The sequence below is a fragment of the Ciconia boyciana genome, chromosome 2 (assembly GCF_034638445.1).
Source record: "Ciconia boyciana chromosome 2, ASM3463844v1, whole genome shotgun sequence".
NCBI lineage: Eukaryota > Metazoa > Chordata > Aves > Ciconiiformes > Ciconiidae > Ciconia > Ciconia boyciana.
The window spans coordinates 31,815,607-31,836,287 of NC_132935.1; the positions used below are offsets into that span (position 1 = coordinate 31,815,607).

Here is a 20,681-nt window from a genome sequence, read left to right on the forward strand (position 1 = left end):
CCCGAAGCAAACACTCAAGTGCACCAACTATAACTCAGATTTTTAAAAATACAAATAGTAACAAGATTTTTTCAGAAGGGATAGACAGTTTGTTACAGTCTCTTCCCTTTATAACTAACATAGTAGCAGATTTTTGTTTTTAATTCTGTTGCTGTTTGGATAATTCTAATCCTCACTATTCTTATACGGCTCCTACCAGTCATGTATTAAGGAAAAGTATATGCTTATCAATTCATTCAGTTTATCAATGTATTTCTTACAAAATTATATGAATGCTAGCTCCTCAACATTCAGGAGGAATGCCTAGGAGCAAGCATTTTGTTTATACACAACTTGATTAAAACTAAACATAATGCAACTGCCCATAGGTGATGAGACAGCTGAAAGAATCTCCAGCTCCCTTCTGAATAGTGGGGGGAGAAAGGGGATTCAAAATGCAAGATTAGTTTCAGACTTAAAAATGAAATTATGTGAGCCATGCAGACCTAGTGTAAATGCCACTGAATGTTAAGCCAAACAAACAGATAATCTTCCCCCCAGGAAAAAAAAAGAAGTTTAAAATTAATTTCCAAGCATGGGATTAATTCAGTAAAATTACAGCCTAGCCTCCCTTCCACCAACTCCAATTACAAACAGCCCAATTCTGCAAAAAACCAACCATCCTCCTTTCACACAGATTGCCAATAACACCAATAATGCTTGCCAGGGCTGCATCTAGGGCTGCTATTTATACCATGTTTTGCAATAAGGAAGTAATCATACTCATAACCAAATACAGAATCAAAATATACTTATTTTGCATTTCAGGGCTCAACACAGTAAAAATCTCTTTTCAAGCACAACTTTTTCTACCATAGTGAGAATTTTAGTTAAATAACATCACTTCTCACAGCACTCATGGTCAGCACTCACCAGCAAAGAGACCAGACCAGACCTGACTCTTAACTGGGCTGTTCTGCTTACCGTTAGCTTAGCAAGATGGAAACAGCCAAAAAGTCACTGTCCCAGTTTCTTAGACAGCCTGACAGCAGCTGCTGACTCCTCCATTGCAGGACGGTGAGACAAAGTCATTCCCACTTTAATAGGATCGCAGAGCAGTTTCACATGCAGCCCAGGTACAATCATGCTGAAATCAGAGAAATAGACCATAAGTGAATCCTTTAGTGTGAGAAGTAGCAACCTCAGCCCATCCTCCAGACATGCCGCGGTAGCAGTACTGATGCAGGTCCGGTGTGCAAGGGAACACTTGGAACAGTGACACCCTTTACAATCATTTGTACCCCTTAAGCCTTCCGAGCTCTCCTCCCTGGCAGGTGCCCCTACATAATGTACAAACACAGGCACACTCTCAAGGGTGCTTCTTACCTTGAACAACCTTCAGTCCATGATCCTGGTTCAGGAAAGGATAAATAAGCATAATCTATGCTTATTTAAGCAAAGCTGTAAACATGTACTTAAGCTACCAATACAGTGGCATTTATGTTTAAACACTCTCCAGAATAAGTTTCTTCTAGAAGAAGAATGGGAGAAAGGATGAACCATCAACCTTCCTCCATCCTTTAACAGACAGGGAAGGAGGCTCAGAGAGATAAAGCAACTTGCCAAGGACCAGTCAAGAAGTCTGCGGCAGAGCCAGGCACTAACACTAGACCTGCTGTTAATCAGTTTAGTACTTTAACCTCAAAACATTTTTTCTATTAGAAGATTAATCAAAAATTACATATTTAGTATGTAACTGGATAGAAGAGAGGACAGTCAGGTGAAAGCTATGCAATACTCTAAAAATAAGAAAGCATGCCTCCATCACTGAAAAAATGTGAAAGCCAATGTAAATGTTTTACTATGGCATCCCAATTTTATAATGATCACATGGAAAAACCTACTACAAAATCATTCAACAGAGGAAGACTGTAAGAATTCAAAATCATCATTAGGATCTGCAAAATATTACTACAAATATTGCTATTTAAAAATTTCTGAAGTATGATATTAAACATTTGTACTACTGTCGTGTCAAGAATCTGAAACATTCTTATCTATATAGTATCTCAAGTAAACAGAAAACCACATCAAGGGAAATAACTGACAAAACCTTCCAAGTATACAATTTAGTCCACAGACATGCTTTTACTATTTTTTATTCCTTGCAACCTGATAGTAAGTTTTTGATTTTAAAATAAATTGCTTCAGAACTTGACTCCATCCTTTCACTTCAAGAAAAAAGGACAAGAATGGTTTCAGCAAAAATTCCTTTGCATCTGTAAAATATACCTTCCCCTTCAGCTAGAACCAGTAAAAGGACATTTTCCTTATGTCAAATTTTGCCACAAAAATGTAACTCTGGCTCAGTTATTTTCATTTCTCTTCTCACCTACTCGACAAGTTCAAATTAATACAACTGGCAAAACTGAGAGTCCCGTTGTCTGAGCTGCAGCTCAGTTAGTTCAAAGGCAGCTGGGAGCAATAGGCACCTTCCAGGACATGTCTAGAGAAGCAGAGTACACTTCACATTTTGTTGTGGAAAGTGATTCTGCAAAAGTTTGAGAGAGAATTAAAATGGGCAGGAATAATGTTCCATTTCATCAGAAGCAGTCAACATTTTTAAACTGAATGGCAGAGATGCAAGCTCAGGATTTCTTCCTTGCTGCCTGCCAAGCAAGTCAGACCTTCAGCCCTTTCTTTTACTTCAGTCTGCTTAATGAATGGCAACATGATACAAAATCTCTGATTCAGGCCTGAGCCTGTTTACAAACCATGAGCCCAAGAAAGACAGTATATCCTGAGTTTTTTGCTAATAAGCTAAGCTCAAAATAAGCCCATCCTTGTCTTTGACACACAGATGTTAGCAGAGATGCATCATTTTTCCAGGGTAAATACAATGGAAAGTTTTTTTACATAACTGGTGAAGCTGCAATGAGCTCCTACCTACCATATCAGCAAGTCTAAACATCTATGTTGACATCCATACTAAAACTTCTGACTTTTAAAATCACAAGTTATAACTCTTTTTCACCTCCAAAGAGTCATTAGATGCCTAATACAAAATTCAGTCGATTTGAAGATGCAGATCAGAGAGCTGGCTGAAGATCAGGCCAGGCCATGTTCTCGGGTAAAAGGATGTGCTAAGGAGCTAGGTGAAAAAGTGTTAAGCTTAACTTAATTTCTGACAAAAGTTCATTTCATGCAAACATTTCCAGAATGAGTAATTTGTAATTTTTGTGCTAAGAACATGTCTTAGATCTGTTTTCCATTTCAGAGGACAGGAGAGCCAAATGGCAAATTATGTTGCGTTGGCCTCTGAAAAGAGGGACAACTATGTTTAAGTCCTTGTTCCAAGCCAGAGAAAGCAGAGATTCAGACCTTTATTTACCATTATGTACTTTTAGTATCCTAAATACCTGAATAGTTTTTGTTCCCAGATCGCAGGTTTCCATTTTTGCTCTTATTATTTTCTAGCAAATTTCAAAATATCTAAAGTTTTCCCTGTGTTAGACGAAGACCAAGAAGAAAAGCTCAGTTCAGTTGAAATGGTATTCTGAGCACCCAGAAAGCTTTGCCAACCCAGCTTGTAGCTCACTATGCCACACTCAGCCCTGGCATAAGTGATTCCATTGACTTGCACAGATTTGTGCCCAGTTTCACAAGGTCTGATTTAACCCTGATCTCTAAACTGCTCTTGGACAGACCTCAGAGCTGCTTCTGTTTATTATTTTGTACCACAAGCAACTATTCCACTATTAAGCACCAATTTAAAATCAATTGCACAGCACCACAGTCAGCCAGTTATCTAAATATACCTCAGATAGGTAAGGCTCAATTACACTGAAGGAGTGAAGAACACATAGAAGAGATTCATCACCAACTCAGGTGGATATCAATAAAGATGTAATCAGCAGGGGACTGCATGAAATATAAGAATGTGGACACATTTTGTGAGTTAATTCTCTTCTATTTCATTAAAACCAACTTTTAATCTTTTTTCACTTTTTTCATATTGATGAATTGGATGGAGTGAACAAGACAAGACTTTTTAAGTAGTGTAAGTCTGTGCACAGAGCCCATGCTCTAGCCCATAATAATCAGTGAATGTTTTTGCCTTGTTCTTGGCAGAATTATTCCAATGACAGACTCTAGACAACACCCAGATGACTGGAAAATTTTGTCTTGGCCAGGGCCTAGGTGCGGATTTCACTGGTGAAGTTCTCCACATGGATTTCTCTTACCATTCCCCTGGCCCATCAGAGCAGCCACAGCAGCACTGCGGGTCCCAGGCACAGGTCAGCAGATTGCATGGCTGGCACGGCAGACCCAGACCTGGCGTACAGCTTCCCGCAGAGCAGACCTGGGCCAAACCACCCAGCAGGTCACCAAGAATGGATTGAGGAGCACCCGAATAAGGAGAGTTCAGTGTGACTGAACAAATGGGGTGGAAACTCTGATTTTGTTCCCAAGCTAAGCGCTCTGAGTGCACTTAGAGATGTTGTGTAATAGACCAGGAATCTTGACTGAATCTTGACAACTCTTTGGGTATATGATGTACTTATTAGACACTAATAGCTGCTCAAGAGCAATGGGAGAAAACATGCTGAAGGAATATTCCTCGTGATGAAGAACAAGCCAGTGGAAACAAGGGAGACGAACCGGACAGTCGCGGACAGGAATGGGTAAGGTACCATTATACCCCTTTTCTCTTATTTCAACTTTCTCCCAGAAGAATTTTCTTGGGTTTTAGAAGTGTTCAACATATTTATTCTCCCTACTTGATAGATGCAAAGACAGCTGGAGTTACAAATTCTTCTTATACTGGAATTTCAATTTTGTGCCACACACAAAGGTAGAAAAGCAAGTAAAAATGGAAGAGTTTTGGGTTATCTATTGTCAGTCAAAGCCTCAAATCCACTACATTTGTGCAGTGGCTTGGTTTTGGTTATTTTTTAATTTAAGAACAATAAAAAGCTTTTATTCTAGATTCAATAATATGGAAAGCTTTGGAGCTCTGCATCCAAACAAGTTTTTAGCAGTGTAAGCATACATTCATATTTTATTATGACTATTATTACTACCACTATTACTATTATGTGCTTTTTTCCCAAAGCTTTGTTACCTATGTGAGTTCTATCCTTATCTATCATGGAATAATTTATCAGTCCCTTACCTGTGGGAAAAGGAGAGGTTTCCTTTTCTTCTTCCTTGAATGTTATCTGCTCCAAGACAAACTATAACACCTGCTGTTTTCTATCAGTTACTTATGAATAGAAAAAAATAACACTATATTTCATATTGTATCTCTTTGTGAATAAGTCAGCTAGTTATATTTTTCCATGGAATATACAATTAGTGTATACACTATGGAATCGAAACAAAATAAGGACCAAGATAAAGCTGCTTTTGTAGGCAAAAGGAGTGGCAAATGTGAAAATAGGCCACTTTCCAGAGTCTCCTGGCCCTAGAGATCTGCAGACAGGCTTCTGACAGGAGCTGGAAGCTCTGCTGGGGAGGGGGGACAGGCAGAGGCAGGGACCGCTGGTGTGATGTAGTGCCCAGCCCAGCCCATGCTGGGGATCTCAGCCCTGCAGCACCTGCACACGAGCCAGCCTTTGGGTTAACACACCCTCAAGACTGCTCATGCTTGGGACGCTTGGCTCTCTATATGGGGGAGTACGTAGTGTCCAGCACCCTCTGTACCAGGAAGGAGGAGAAACAATTTAACAGGCATTTAATAAACAAACTGCAGGAAGGCCAGAGTCATTCATGGGCTGCAAAAGAACTTTGGCACATTTTGCATCTCATTTTGTCAGAAGAAACATGCTGGACCCAGCTGGGGATGTAAGCCTGTGCTTCTGCGTGCATCCCGCTTTCTTCAACATGCACAAATACACTGATGTCCTACAAGCATTTGCTGGCACTAAGAGTCCTTGTGACTGACATATCAGTGCCAGTGAAGTCCTTGCACAGATGCATTTATTCCAGAAAAACTGCACTTCTGCAGAGAGAGCTAAAAGCATCCCATAAATTTCCTGTTACAAACTGTACCCTCAGCAAGAGCACTTCTATAGCAGAGATCAGCACAACCATATCAGCATATCCACACCAGCCCTATGTCTGGCCTAAGGTCCTGCTGCTCGACACCTCTTTCCTCTTCAGCTTTTACCTGTCTGGATCACAACCGTTCACTTTCTTTTACAGCCTGCTACTTCAACGTTGATCATCAATTCCCCTGCCTCACAAAGGATGCTGAGGCAGGGCTACATGCACAAAGATTTATTAGCAGGATCCACTGCTGATGACACGCATTGACTCTAACAGACAAAGTAATTTGGGGAGAAAAACAACAAAAAAAAAGCAGAGGAGAAGGACAGAGAAAAGAGGACAGGAGAGGGGAAAATGCGGAGAGGAGGAGGAAAAACTCCACAGGCCAGCCGGTAAGGGCAGCCATTGGGTCCCAGGTGAGCGTCATCCTCTGGACAGTGTCTCCAGTGGTGATGGAGGTAGGTGGTGATGATGAAGAGGAGGAGAAGGACTTTTCCCCTCATCCTAAATGTTTCACTGAGACCCACCCAAACTCCCTATGGTTGCTCCTGCTTATGATGCTGTTAACACTGACCAGAGTACGCTAATCAGATGCAAGTGCTGTATGTTGACTGATTGTTAAGCTTTTGTCCACATATATTATTGGATAATGTTTATTGAGCATTTGGATCGCTATTACCTACTTTGTTGTGCAGAGTGTTTCGTTTCTCTAATATAAATTAAAATCTACAAAACAGGAGGGAAAGAAAGAGGGGAAAGAGGGGTGATTCTCGAACCACTGGTAGCTACTTCCATGAAAGCCCACCGTAAAAACACTGGCAGGATTTGCAGGTGCAAGTCCATGCAAATGATACAAGAATAACAGCATGAAAACAGTAATGGAAAAATGCTGATACAGAGGCTCTAGATAACAGCTCAATGGCTTCAGGGGGAGGTTACAGGGCTGCAAGGAGCAGGCTCTTGCTAAGGCCAAGGCACTTCGGTACCTACAGCACCTGCAGCACAGCACATCTTGAAATCGGTTCACCTCCCCCAGAATTTTCTTTCTCATGTGGAGTCAAACCAGACCTATTTCCAGTGTAATCAGTATGAATAATTTATTCATATTTTAGTGATTATAATTATCTTACAGTCTTTCCTAACATAGCTCTCAACTCATACAGAGGTAGTAATGCCAGAACTAGGCATGGGTCTGCAGATTAAAAAAGAATTGAGCTTTCTGAATTCCGAAGATTTCAAACAGAATTTGTACCATCCTATCCTTGAATTAAACTAGTAGGTTTGCTACATTTCTAGTTATTACAGGTAGGGCAGGTTTATGTCAGAAAACAGAATCCAAACCAGCAGGGGAATCTCAGCAAGGAGGCCGAGGACTGAATGCACATGGTGAGTAAATTATCCTCTCATCTTCCGAACTGCTCCCTCTGGATTGCATTAATGACATGCATTAGTTGTGTGCACCAGCACAGAAAAAAATTGAGCCATGTTTCTGAACGATAAATGATCTCTTTATCACGAAAGGATAGGTGAACTATATAGGCGGCAGCAGCTAGACAAATAAACTAAGTTGTCAAATAAACAATTTGTGAACTTCATCTTACTTCCAAGGATTAACTCTAATCTCTCCATTTGGATTCTGTCCTCGGCTTCCATTATAGGCAAGGTAAAATTACAAGTGTTTGATATGTGCAGCCTTGCTGGGCCACTGCCCACGTTTCTCTGAATAAAGAGAGGATTTCAATTATTAGCATTCCCGGGTTAACAGGAGAAAAAAGAGGATAGGAAAATACCCAGAAAGCTCCAGAAAACCCACTGAATGTCCAAGACAGCAATCCAAGCAGTTACTTTCTAGCATAATCTATGATTAAGTGACTAAGTACATCTATCAACATTGTAGGCTGCTAAATACACTGGGAATCCACCGCTGAACCTGAAAGTAAAGATCCAGGACAAGACAAGGCAGACAAGCATGAAGACTCCAGTCCCTGAAAAAGTTACGAGTGATTTACTGCCATTGGCATGGGAGGGAAAGCAGGCCAGCTGCCTTCCGTCAGGGCGGTGGGCCAGCGCCGTAGGGCACTGTCCCAGGAAGAGTGAGCCCTGGCGCCAGGCAGCGGGATTTCCTAGGCACCCACTCATCCCACAGAAGAAGGGAACAGGGGTCAGCGAAATCCATTCGCTGGGAATCACGACTGTGCTTATCTGGCAATCAAGCAACGCAAAGCACATGCCACTCCCCAAGAGCAGGGCCTGTAATGTCAGTTTTCCCCCAGGGTGCTCCTTGACTCTTGTGTAAAAGGTGGGTGGCAATGCCAACACCAGACTGGTGACTAGGACCACCCTGTGTGTCCTGTGGGTTTCCTATATTCCCAGCTGAAGAGTCCCAGTTTAACTCAACTCCAGCATACGCCGGAGGTGCTACATTCCCTATGCTGCCAGTGGAGAGAGGAAGACGCTCAAATTAGGAAGCCTAGGTCCCCGTTGAATGCTGGTGGTTTTTCTTTTGCCAGTTTCAAGACATTTCCAGACTTACTTGGAATACTCAATGTTCATTTTCAAAATGGTGATACTTGTAAATATTGGTCTCCTGGGTTTCTTCTAAACAACCCTAACTGCAGCTGCTAAAACAGGGTATTCTAGCAGATGGAAATGTTTACCAGCTGATATCCTTTTTTTTATGAACAATCTATGAACTTCATTTGGAAAAGGAATGAAATTAAGACAAAAAAACAGGGCAGAAGAGTAATCTCAGAAAGTTGGTAACAAAAAGCAAGTCTCAGCTCCCACAAAATCCCATACATACAAAAGCATTAGATCACGCACTAAGGCATACCAATAATTTGCCCTCTCAATTTTTACCAATGGTTAATAACTATTTCGGGTACTTCTAAAAACTCAGATTTTTAACAATTTTGAAAATATAATATGTTGTTAACTCAGAAGATTACTGCTGTCACATCTCTGGGGGAAAAAAAAACAAAACACCACACAACAAAAAAACAGGCATTCATTAGAACAATAATGTAGAGAATGAGACAACAGATTTATATTCCATGAGGCTGTCATTGCAGTTACAGACTGGACAATCATCCTGTACTCTAAGTATCACCATTACAAAAGTTTGGTATAAACTAGAAAGTGTCACCCAGTTAGAAACTTTTATAAAGGAAGTCTTGAAAAAGAATAAACATAAAACCATTTGCAGCAAGCCTCCAGGTCTTACTTAGATGTGCACTCAACTTTGAAGAATCAATCTACACATAGTCCTTGGCCAAATTGTGCTAGTGCTTAAAACTAAGAGACCCTTGATAAAACTGTGTGATTTAAATTGTCCTGGGTTATCTCAAACTTTTCAGCTGACCTCCCACTGCACAGCACCACAGGAGTGAATTGGTTTAAAGCACATGATATCCTCCAAGAAGTACAAAGTTACTACCAGAGCCTTGTTTCTGACCCAGAAACTAAGCGACTGTCTTTTTGTTACAGAACAGATGGTAGCAGGAAATCAACATTAAAGCATGTATCTTACAATTGGCATTTAGCACTGTTTCTAGTTTTTAAATATGTTTTTCCCCTAAAAAATATAATCAAAGCATTGTGAGAATTGCATTTTTGTCTTCTCTCATGGATTTGCAGGTTAAATGTCTCAATATACCAGTTAAAGGGCTTTTTCTTCTAAATCTCAGGCCTACAAATTCACTCTGGGGAACTGGAAGTCAAGCTGGGTTGTTTCCATCTTAAACATTAGTACAAGAAATAAAGGCTTCACAAGCGAAATTTAACTCTCAGTTGTGCTTCTGTAAATTCTCTACTTTTAAATCAAGCTTCTAGTTTTGAACACCACATCAGGTTAATTGTCTTAAACGGTTCTCAGGGCAAATATTTAAAGTTGCTGGAGCTGAGATTGGAGTGCTAGAGGTTTCCCTGATCACTGCTGATACAGGGACTTGGGACCCTGATGAATATTGTCCTACCAAGGGTCTCTGCCACTGGTCAGCCCCACTTTGCACACTCTTGCTTGAGTCTCCGAGCAGAAATTGCTGGGATGTCTGCTTAATAATCTCCAAACTCCTTTGGCCCTTAGACTGCTGACTCAGACACCTCTTCTTCACATTTTTCCCCGAGGAATAATGTGGATGATATCTTTAATAAATAAGATTTCCCCTGAAGACAGGTTGCAATTGAGTAAGTGGGGAACTGAATTATCTTTTCTGTCCAAAGAGGTGAGTATGAGTGCTTCTGTCCCTTGTACAGCAATACATACTGGTGGCAAGGCAGCGTAGCAAAGCCCTGCAGCCATGCCTGCCCGGCTAAGTGCCCGCTGAACCAAAGAGTGGGCTAAAGCACAGTGTGTTCCCCGAGTCCGCTCCGCACACTCATACTGCCTAGGTCACTTGTGCCACAGTGACCTATTTCCCATAAGGGCATGCTGACCATAATATCAGTCTTTCTGATCCACATATGGCCATATTACATAGCTGCAAGTCATTGTGGCACTTATGGGTGGAGACAGAGGCTAAGCAAGAGCAGGCATGCCTATGCTTAGCTCTCCTTCCTGATACTAAGCACACTCTTTAGCTCATGCTGAAAAGTTGCACAGGCTTAGTTATTCTCCTGCACTCCTCAGGGCTTGCAGAAAGCTGCTTCGGCACTGGCTTGGGTTCAGAGAATTTGGTCAAGTCAGTTTGGGATCAAGTGCAAGCTCAGGCCCGCACTGGCAACACAGTCTCACTGCCACATGCAGCTGCATAAAGAATGGATTCGTTTCACGGGTAAGCAAGGGAAACTATTGCCAGACCTGCCAATCAGGCACATTTCATCCAAACTGATTTCACCTTTAAGCCCTGTCACTGAGCCTTTTGTAAGCCCATTATTTTCAGACCAGCTCTAAAACACTGCAGCAGAAATTCCAGAAAGCCCAGAAATTTCTGCAACATCGCATTTTTACGTGTTTGTGAAATACTTCCTAGTGAAGCAGACTATGTCTTGACTGAAGGAAGCCCCAGAGAAATCTGGTAGATCTCCCTCCCTGCTTATTTGGATGCACAAAGCTCCACAGCAATACTGGTACATTTCTGAAATAGCTGATGGCAAGCCATACTTATTTATTTGTTCAGGTCTACAGGTTCAAATTGCCTCAGCTAACTTACTTGGAACTAATGCCATTATAAATGTTTGTAAATGTCAGAGATTATCCTCTTGGTTGATTTTATATTACTTACTCTTCAGTGCTTTAAAATGATACAGTGCTGTCCTATTTAAAAGTAGACTTTTTCCAAGTACATGCAAATGCACCAAACTCAAGAGTTTCCTATTGTTTTGAAATTTCTCGAATGGCAGAAAAAATCACCATCCTGCTTCCAGGAAGGAAGCTTCATTGTACTTCCATTGCATTTACTTAGGAAAAAAAACCTGCAAGAAATAACTACTTTAGATTGCAGACCTGGAAATGTTAAAGTTCTTACCTATCTATCAGGGAACAGGCATAATTAATTATATAATTTGTAATATGCACTGAGATTTACTGCAATTTAACCTCTCTTCCCCAGAGTTATCAAGAGAGGAAGATACAGATACCAGTAGCACTTCCTAGGAGTAAAGCCAGAGTGTTTGCTTTGAAAAGAAAACATTCCCCCCACTATTTCATCTCTAAGATCCCTTTTAGAAGAATACTTAGAAAGGGAAAACTTATGAAAATTAATACAGAAATTATACAAAAAGTAGTCCAGGTCAGGTAATAATACAATCACTCTTGTCATAAGCAACACCTACCATCACATAATGGATTCAGACTCAGTGCATATTATGCTCTATTTCTGAATTTTAGGTACACTTATATTATGCTTTGCTTGAAATGTAAAGCAATACCTAGGAAGAAATAGGGGCCAGAACTGTCAAAAGACACAAAACCAAACCTTACTTTGAGCACTAAAAATTACACCGTTCTTCTGTACTTACAATCAGCATGAGCCTTACTACTTAGAGAATGGGGCTATATGCAAGATATAACAATAAGAATTCATATATTCAAAATTTCTGCACTTTTCCGCTTCTCCTTCCTTTTATATTCTTAAAAAAAAAAAAAATTTGCTTCTCACCCTAATAATCAGTGATGCATATCACTGTAAATACTCAGTAACACACCACAGCACAACAATCCAATTTTTAATCCTAAAATAATGTGAGCAATAATCTAAACAGCAGCACATTTATTTTTCTGTCAGACTACTTAAAGAAAATCAGGTTGTACAAAAGCAAAAAGTAGCACTGGAAAAAAGGAGCAAAGAAATTACTTTGAAAAAGCACATATAGAAAAACACTTCTATCATTTTCAGTGGTGAAAAATTTGCATTAATGTTTGGATTTATCAGCTAAGGACTAATGTTGGTGATGATAATAGATATATTCTAGAAATAGGAGCCTCACTGTTTGGAGAGGGGAATGAGGTAACAAACAGGGACAAATCAGGGGAACTAACTTTGAAATAATGTATTTGCCAAGAGCATTGAGTGCTCCTATAATTGAGTGAAACATCCTCCTAAAGCAATCTCACTGCAACATATACTCCTTGCTAACTAGGCACAGCTTATGAAAATCTTGAGACAGATATACTGTATTACATTTGGTAAACCACTACATAGTCCAAAGTAATTCCACATTTATAAAATTTTCCCATATGGAAATTCGGTTTACAATGGCAACACTCCTAATGTTGTTAAAAAAAAACAGTCCTTTGTGAATACAGTTAATTCCATTCTAAAATACAGCTTATATTATGATAGCAAAAGAACTCTTTTCCCAGTATAATATACATCTTCCTTGGAAGATGTGAGGAGTTCACCAGAAAATCTTTTTAAGTGATGACAGAAAGCAATGCTTCTGACATCCAAAAATGATAAATATGCAAGACACAAAACAAATTCTTTATTGTTGCCTCATGAACGAATGAGAACATGAGGTTTTTTACATGCTGGATGAGTTCATAATATCTCCCTTATGGTTTATTTGAACTTTTCCAGAGAACAAGAATGATTTACCTGGCCACATTTTATTACTTATAGCACAGACTGGAAGGAATCTTCCTTCCTCCCTGAGACATACTGCAGGTCTCTGCCAATCTCTTCTGAACACCCCTCTTTTGCGGGAGTCGCTCTTCAAAAATGGCAAAGGTGACCCCATGTAGATGAGGGATGAGATGCAACAAAAAACCTTAAGCATCATTAGCTATGGAGATCACACTGTTTTAGGCAAACTACCAAAGATGAGTGAGCAGTCTGCTGGAATGCTCAATGTACTCTCACCAAATGTGAGAGTTAGGAACATGTCTGTGAGAAATGCACATTGCAGGATCAGCACAAATGCATACCATGCATACCAATTCAAAATGCCTTCCTAAATTCATGGAAAAGCACTTTCCTCATTTGTTTCTCTGAACAAGAATCGTTCTATACAAACAATAACTGATATTAAGAACTTTCCTAGGGACCGCTAGATTCAACATATTATGTAAATTATGGAATTCATAACTTTTCTCCATCTAAAATGCAATTATAACCCTCCTCTGTAATATAGCAACAGACAATCCTTCTGCAAGGAGATGATCCTAATCAGGTTAACCTGAATTTTGACATTGATTTGCATAGGAAAAAAATTGGGACCCTGACTACTTATGCATAAAACAGCAGTTATCTGCCTCTAAGACATTTCCTACATCGGTACTGATCTGTCACCTTGCATGGCTCTCCCAGCTTCCAAATTGAGCTTCTGAAGTGGTCTGATTTTCACATCACTGTTCCAAAGTCAGCAGCTATTACCCATAACTAATATAATATGACAACACTCCTCAATGTCCCACTCTTCAAATGCCCTTAGTAATTGCCATCATTTAATATTTAGAATTATGCATGCTGGGAAAATGTAGTTCATAAGTATAGTGTCTGTTATGCACAGAGGTTCCTCTCAAACCCTTATTCTTGAGCTCTCGGAGGTAATATGAGCTCTGTGAATGTAAGTGCTTCAAAACAAGTACATCCCAAAACAATGTTTTCTTTTACAGAGAACATCCTTGAAAATATAATAGAAGGAATTTTGACCAAATTGCCTTCTGTTTGCCTGCTGCCGATAAAGGTAGATCACACTCAGTTCGCATTACTTAAGCCATTCAGGTATGCCAACATCCCATTAGAATTACTCCCAAGCTCTGCAGCTAACTTTGCCAACGCTGCTTTAGATTACAGAAGAGGAATACTGACAAATAATGACATATAATCACCACTTGTGTTCTTCAAGGTGTTATCTTGCTGACCTGTTCTTTCTTTCCCAGTGTCAAATATTTCTTTATGACAGCTCTTCTGTAACAGCGTCAGTTAATATCCTATTTCCCATTGGGCTTAAGTGCAAGCAGCCTGATTTTGCTGCCCTTTCTCCCATAAACAGCGCTTTGTCACATAAACAGATCCACTGCATCTAGTAGTACTTGTACAGTAAGGTAGTACATGAGATTGAGTCAGGGTGAGAGAATTGAGTCCTTTCTGTTTAAATAGGGCTTAATTCTCAGGTACACGCCACTACTGCCTGTTTATGCTGCTCTGGCAGCATAAAAGGACCTTGAAATGGGTGCAAATACGAATGTTAGATCAAAACCAGGCCCATCCCACAAACATTTCTGTGCATGCATACTGCAAAGCCATTAGCAAGGTGCACAGTGTGAATGATGGAGACACAGATGGTGTTCCTGTGCACAGAAGACAGACAATGAGTGACTGAACGGGTGTGTGTGACAAAATGTTGTCAGGACTAAAAGCAATACAACAGTCAGTGCTCTGCCTCTTTGTCAGAGGTTCAAATGGCCAGTCACAGATCCTTGCATAGAAAAGGGGGAAAGTAAAATGCCCTACAACAGCAGCAGTGGCCACCGCAGCCCTTAGACCACCAGTGGAAGTCCCTGAGACCATATGAGCTTTCCTAATGCTTTCTAATACAAATTTTGTAACAAGTCATATTGGTCTATCATAAATGTTGAGACATGACTGGGGTCCAAAGAACCATGGCTCAAAAGTCAGTAAGAGGAAGGCATCACTAAAAAAAAAAGAAGCATCACCTGAGAAGATTGGCTCTGAAGGAAATTAATTCATTTTCTACCAGTGATATGCAATGTTTATTTAGATGAAGGCAAAAGAGTTAAACGTGAACCAAGTATAAGGCAGAAATGTAAAAGTGTCTTCAGGCAAGCTTCTCTCCTATAAAAGACCAGCTTCACCTCACCTGACTTCTCAGCACCTTGAGGTGAGAGAAAGCATTAACAAAAGCAATATTTTTGCCTCTACCCTGAAATCGTGAGACTGTGACTTGGTAAGTCATCTGAGTGAGCAACTCATCATCCCTCCACCATCAAATATTTGACAGGGTGTTATTTTATCAGTGATAAGAAGCATTGATGTCTCAATTCATTGCAGAGAGTTTCTAAGGGTAGAAGTCTTCTTTTCAGTCTGCAGACCACAGGAACAGGAGTATCTAATGAAATCTTTAAACATTATTAAAGAGGAAACCAGTCAATTTCCATGTATGGTCACTGTCCTTGAAAGCCTCCTCTGTTTGCATGGAGGGAAAAAATAGAGGATATTAGATTGTATTAAATGCAAAATTATATGTATCAGTGTCTTTACTCTGCATTAAACTATGTATTTCTATATTCTCCAGTAGAAATAATTGAATGGACTCAAACATTATGAAATAAGTTAAATAGGAACAGAAGAGAGTTTTGCAAGAACTAACAGGGCCCCATTTATTTAACAAGGCCTCCTCCCTTTTGGGGATGTTAACCTATCTAAAGATCAGGTTAATTTTGGTTTGCTTTAGTTTTTAAGTGGTTTTAAAGAAACAGAAAAGAAAGTAGGCAAAAAGAAAAATATGAATTATTTAAATGTCTTGGGAAATGGACAAATTTTCAGACAATACTTAATTAGAAGCACAGCAAATGATGACAGATAATGCAGCAGAGCTTTAAACTAAATCCTCAAGCAAGCAGACAGCACATGCAGTTAAATGGGGACAAATTTAGAATGAGACTGATGGGGAAAAAAAAAAACAAACTCGAAACTTTTTCTGTTGAACAGAAACATAACACTAAGCTAAGAAAATATGGAGAAAGAGATTAAAGACTTTGTGAGAGCAAATATACATTGCTAACAACTAATATGTCCACATGGTTTTTGCTGCAAAAAGGAAAAGTTAGCTCTGTAAGTGGGACTAGTTAGTCAAGATTCAAATTCTGCTTGCCTACATAAAGTTATAGTTTATAAGAGGATATGCAGTCTCCAGTCTTTAGGAAAAAAGTAATTTTGAAGAACAGTGGACGTACTGCAGATGAGATAAAACTCTAGAAAGAGTTAAAGTAGAATAGCTATGAACAGGATCTAAATGTTCATAGCTTGAAAAATAGCCAAATTTTCCCAGTGTGATTAGATCCAATTAGTGCTAAGCTTTCATTAGAACCCTTTTTTAAAATAAATGATGGGTAATTTATTACACACTGTCCCTTTTTTATGATGCCTTTATAGAACAGCTGGGTGTTTTAAATTTATTGCCTTTTATTAAAAAATTCCTATTGAAAATATATGAAGTAGCTTGTTGCACCTTTCAGCACTAACTCAGCTACAGGAAGACAGCAATTTTGCCACACAGGAGAAGTGCTTGAATTATTTCTCTGCTCTCGGTGTGGTTGATCCTGCATCTAAGTAAATCTCACAGGATTCATCATCAAATCACACAGCATGCTCTATTCAGTACCTACCACTAAATTATCTTTTAGGAACCCACACTGAGATTTCATTAGTCCTATTTCCAACTTTTAAAAGTTACATTCAGAGATTGCTTGAATCTTTCTTTCCTTTATGGGGATTCTCAAATTCAGACATGAGGCTTAAAGGAAAGCTCAAGTACATTTGTGGAAAACCTGAGGGAGATGACAGATTTTTTAGACCACCCAGAAAGCTGGGATGCTTCATCCTTTTCTTTAACCATACTGACTAAAATCATACATAACAATAGCGAGTTAGCACAGAAAAAGCTTGTCTTCTAATTTAGCACCGCTTTGTGAGAGCATTATTCTTTCACTGTTGGAAAGCAGAGGGAAATGGTACCCACGCTGTATTACTCCTGAAGAGGTTGCTGAGATATCCGTAGAGATTCGAACAATGAGACTGATGTTGTAAATTACAAAACAGTACCTCACTGAAAAACATAAAGAGGTATTTCTGGAAGCCAAAGTGAGAACAGACAGTCTTTCAGTGCATTTATCTAAGCAATCACAACTCACAATTCAAGGCAACAGAAGCAGTAAAATAAGTATAATCAAAGCAACTCACTTGCCACTTGTCTAGATAGTTTTAATAAAGGCGGGGGCGGGAGCGGTCCTAAAGAAAGAGCCCTGATCTCTTGGTCTTTGCCAACATATTTTCTTTAGTAAGTCCTGGTAGTGGACAGGCTATACAATATTCTCTGCAATATAGAAAATGTGTATTCTCTGCAATAGAGAAAATACACACACCTGCTAGGGTTAGAGACAAAGATGGACCTTCACCCAGAAATCAATCATGTTATGGTTAGTTACCCTTTTCCTCATTAGCAGAACTGGCTGTAGAACAAACATCTGGTCCAGACACATGGATCTTTAATAAGACATGGCAATAATTTGTTTTCCAATTTTCTATAACATCCAAATATATCACCAAGAGCACAGTCTAGAGTGACGCTTCTGCACTGTATTTTCCCTCTGGGAAAAATATATATACGTATATATATATATATATATATATATATATATTTAAGGCCACAACCAAAAAGGAAGTACAAAAGAGGGTTCAAAAGCTGCAGCTGAAAAATTTATGTACAGCTTATAAGTGGTTGCTGATAGAAATGTGACAGTTACATATTTAAGTTAAGTCTGTACCATCAACTACAAGAGATCTTGGTGCTAGTCCAGGCCTTTGAGCACACACAGCACATACCTACCACTGTTCATGGGTAATTCAACTCTGGGTTCTTAAGTACCATTTTTCAAGGGAGAGAGAAACTCCTATTATCCCCATTTTATTGACTTAGAAACTGAATTAGAGAGCTAAGTAACTAATTTGAGGCCCCACAAAGAAGACCTATCAAAGACATGATTACATTGCAGGAATTTGTGGAAAGTCTGTGCTCTGAGTAATGGGAAACACTGCTTTCTGCCTTCGGAGTGAGTTTCATCACTAACATTTTCAGTGTGAATATTTAACATCCACTAAAAGGTTACATTCTCCTTCTTTGTGTTTCTCATAGGAAGAGCTTCCCAGAATACATAACATTTTGTCTTCTGTTCATCTGTGCTCTTAATCTTGTAGCCATCAAGGAAAAGTTTAACCCACATGTCACTTTACTTAGAGTTTTTTACATTAATTTCCTCTCTGGGCGTACGAATAAAACCAAGACCCAGCTGTTTCTGCAGGAGAGGACAACCTGGAGTTCAACATTTCTGAACAGTAGTACATGGACAACCCATGCAAAGTGATCCAAAACATCTCCACAGTGGTTATCTCACAGAAACTGAAGTCTTCTGAAAATGCTTTTGTCTCTGTATGGGCTATGAGGGATCGTAGACAACCACCTCAAACATAAATTTAGATGGCTAAACATGGAAGAAGAAGCGTTGTCCCCAAGTGGGTACTAAAAGACACTCCACTAAAGTGAGACTAGACCAGACTGCACAAGAGACTCGTCAGCAAAAAAGGACAAGTTTCCCTACCAGTGTACATGACTCACTTAACCCACGTTAACTACAGTTTTCTCTCTGCAATGAATCCCCAAGCACTGCTTAGTCTCTGGTATCAGCTGGGTGGTATCAATCCTAGCAAACTTTTATGTGATGTAAATATCTAACAGGAACAAGAATGAAACAATCAATTCATTTCACATAGACCTCTGAGCAGCCTTCTGGCAATAATGATTTCAACCCACTATTGACATGGCTGGAAAAGGACTAATGACTTAGATAAGAAAGACTCTTTATGACATTGGCAATCTTTTTGCCCTCTACTTGCCCCCGCTACAATCTTTCTAAAACTTTAATCATGGAAGGAGGTTAAGGAAAAATGGCTTGTAATGCAGTATCGGATACAGTGCTTCAAAAACTCCAGCTTTTAACCACATTTCATTTTTAATAGTCATATCCCAGATTATTTATTTTTCAGACAGCAGCTTAAGTCATTTGAACAACTTTGTGAGCAATTTCCTTTACCCCATTTCTTCAGACATTTGCAGTAATTTCATAGGTACCAGCTCTTTACATTATTTTCTAGCTCATCACTTTTACTATCATTTTGACTCAGAGCTCATTTCTTTGATGTATAATAATTTGTTGTGAGAACACAGGATATCAAAGGACAGAAATATCTTCATCATCTAATGTGCAGCATGATCTATGTGTCAGAAAGAAATGGTAAGGTTATTATTTATGCTTCCTCTCAACCATCTCTCTTGCACAAAAGTCAGATTGCTACCATTCAAATTACAGCACACAATTCATTTCACACCAAAGAAACTCAATTTAATACCAGGCAAGGAGAATTCATACACAGAGCTTTCTGGTGTAAAATCCTGTATTCTACATTGTACAGAGTAAGAGAAGTCCAGCTCCCTTTGTCACATGATTGTTCACTGCTCTTTAGATTAATCTGTAATATCATCCAGAACATCCATGTAAGATTTGGGTCTTACAAGTAATATTTCTTCTATTTCTCTTTTTCTTGCTCTGGTTTATTTTTGCTCTTTCCTACTTCTCTTTTCCTCTTTGGTGTGAAAGATATCTGATATAGCCAACCAGGACAGAACCTCTTTTCATTTCATTGTCAACCCATCACAGAAAAGTGGCTGATGCAGGTTTGCTGGGTCTTGGACTGGATGCTAAGATGGCATAGTGTGCCTGCCATTCCAGCTTGTGAAGCTGCAAACTAAAAATCAGCACCAACAATAAAAAGTTCAATGTCAGCTTTTGTTGTTCTCTCCCCTTTTGTGTCTATTTGTCTTGGTTTGTTCCCAGTAAAGCCATATGGGAGCATAAACTTAGGAAAAGCAATAGCTTGAATCCACCTCAAACACATTTTTCTTTTTCCAAAAAGACATTTCATAAAGTCTTTAATATCAGCTATAATATATTTTAACAGGAGGAAGAACTTCCTTCTAAAATCTTTTTATATAAAAAGGAAGGCAACTAAGGGATGCTGGTGAAATGAAAACTTTTTACCTTTTATTGTATTATGTACGTTTATAGTTATAGGTTTTATTTTAAAATGTATATTTCAAAACCTCACAATAAATTACATTTCAAATGCTCTAACTATTTTTCTTCTTTTTTCTGTATCTCTATTAAAAGAGTAAAACAATTTTCAGTGGCAATTGCGGACTCAGTGGACTCAGTAGGCCAAGGGCTTCATGCTGAAACTCCAAGTCCTTAATATTGTACAGTGAGAGAGCCAGGCTAACACATCAGACCATTTAGGAACACTTATTCCATTGAAGTTAACACCATCAAAATTAAATTGATGGTGTTTTTAAATTATGCAGGTAGTATGCATTTGTGGGAATGTGGGTATTCATGCCTGTAATGACAAAAGGCA

General features: G+C 39.2%; 1 long non-coding RNA gene across 1 annotated transcript in view; it reads right to left on the minus strand.

Annotated features, from left to right (window-relative positions):
- The window catches only part of LOC140647548 (uncharacterized), a 94,803-nt gene that overhangs the window by 63,622 nt on the left and 10,500 nt on the right, over positions 1-20,681 (minus strand). Inside the window, exon 2 of the long non-coding RNA XR_012040825.1 lies at positions 964-1,126. This is a non-coding gene — a long non-coding RNA (uncharacterized lncRNA). The remainder of the gene's footprint in view (positions 1-963; positions 1,127-20,681) is intronic.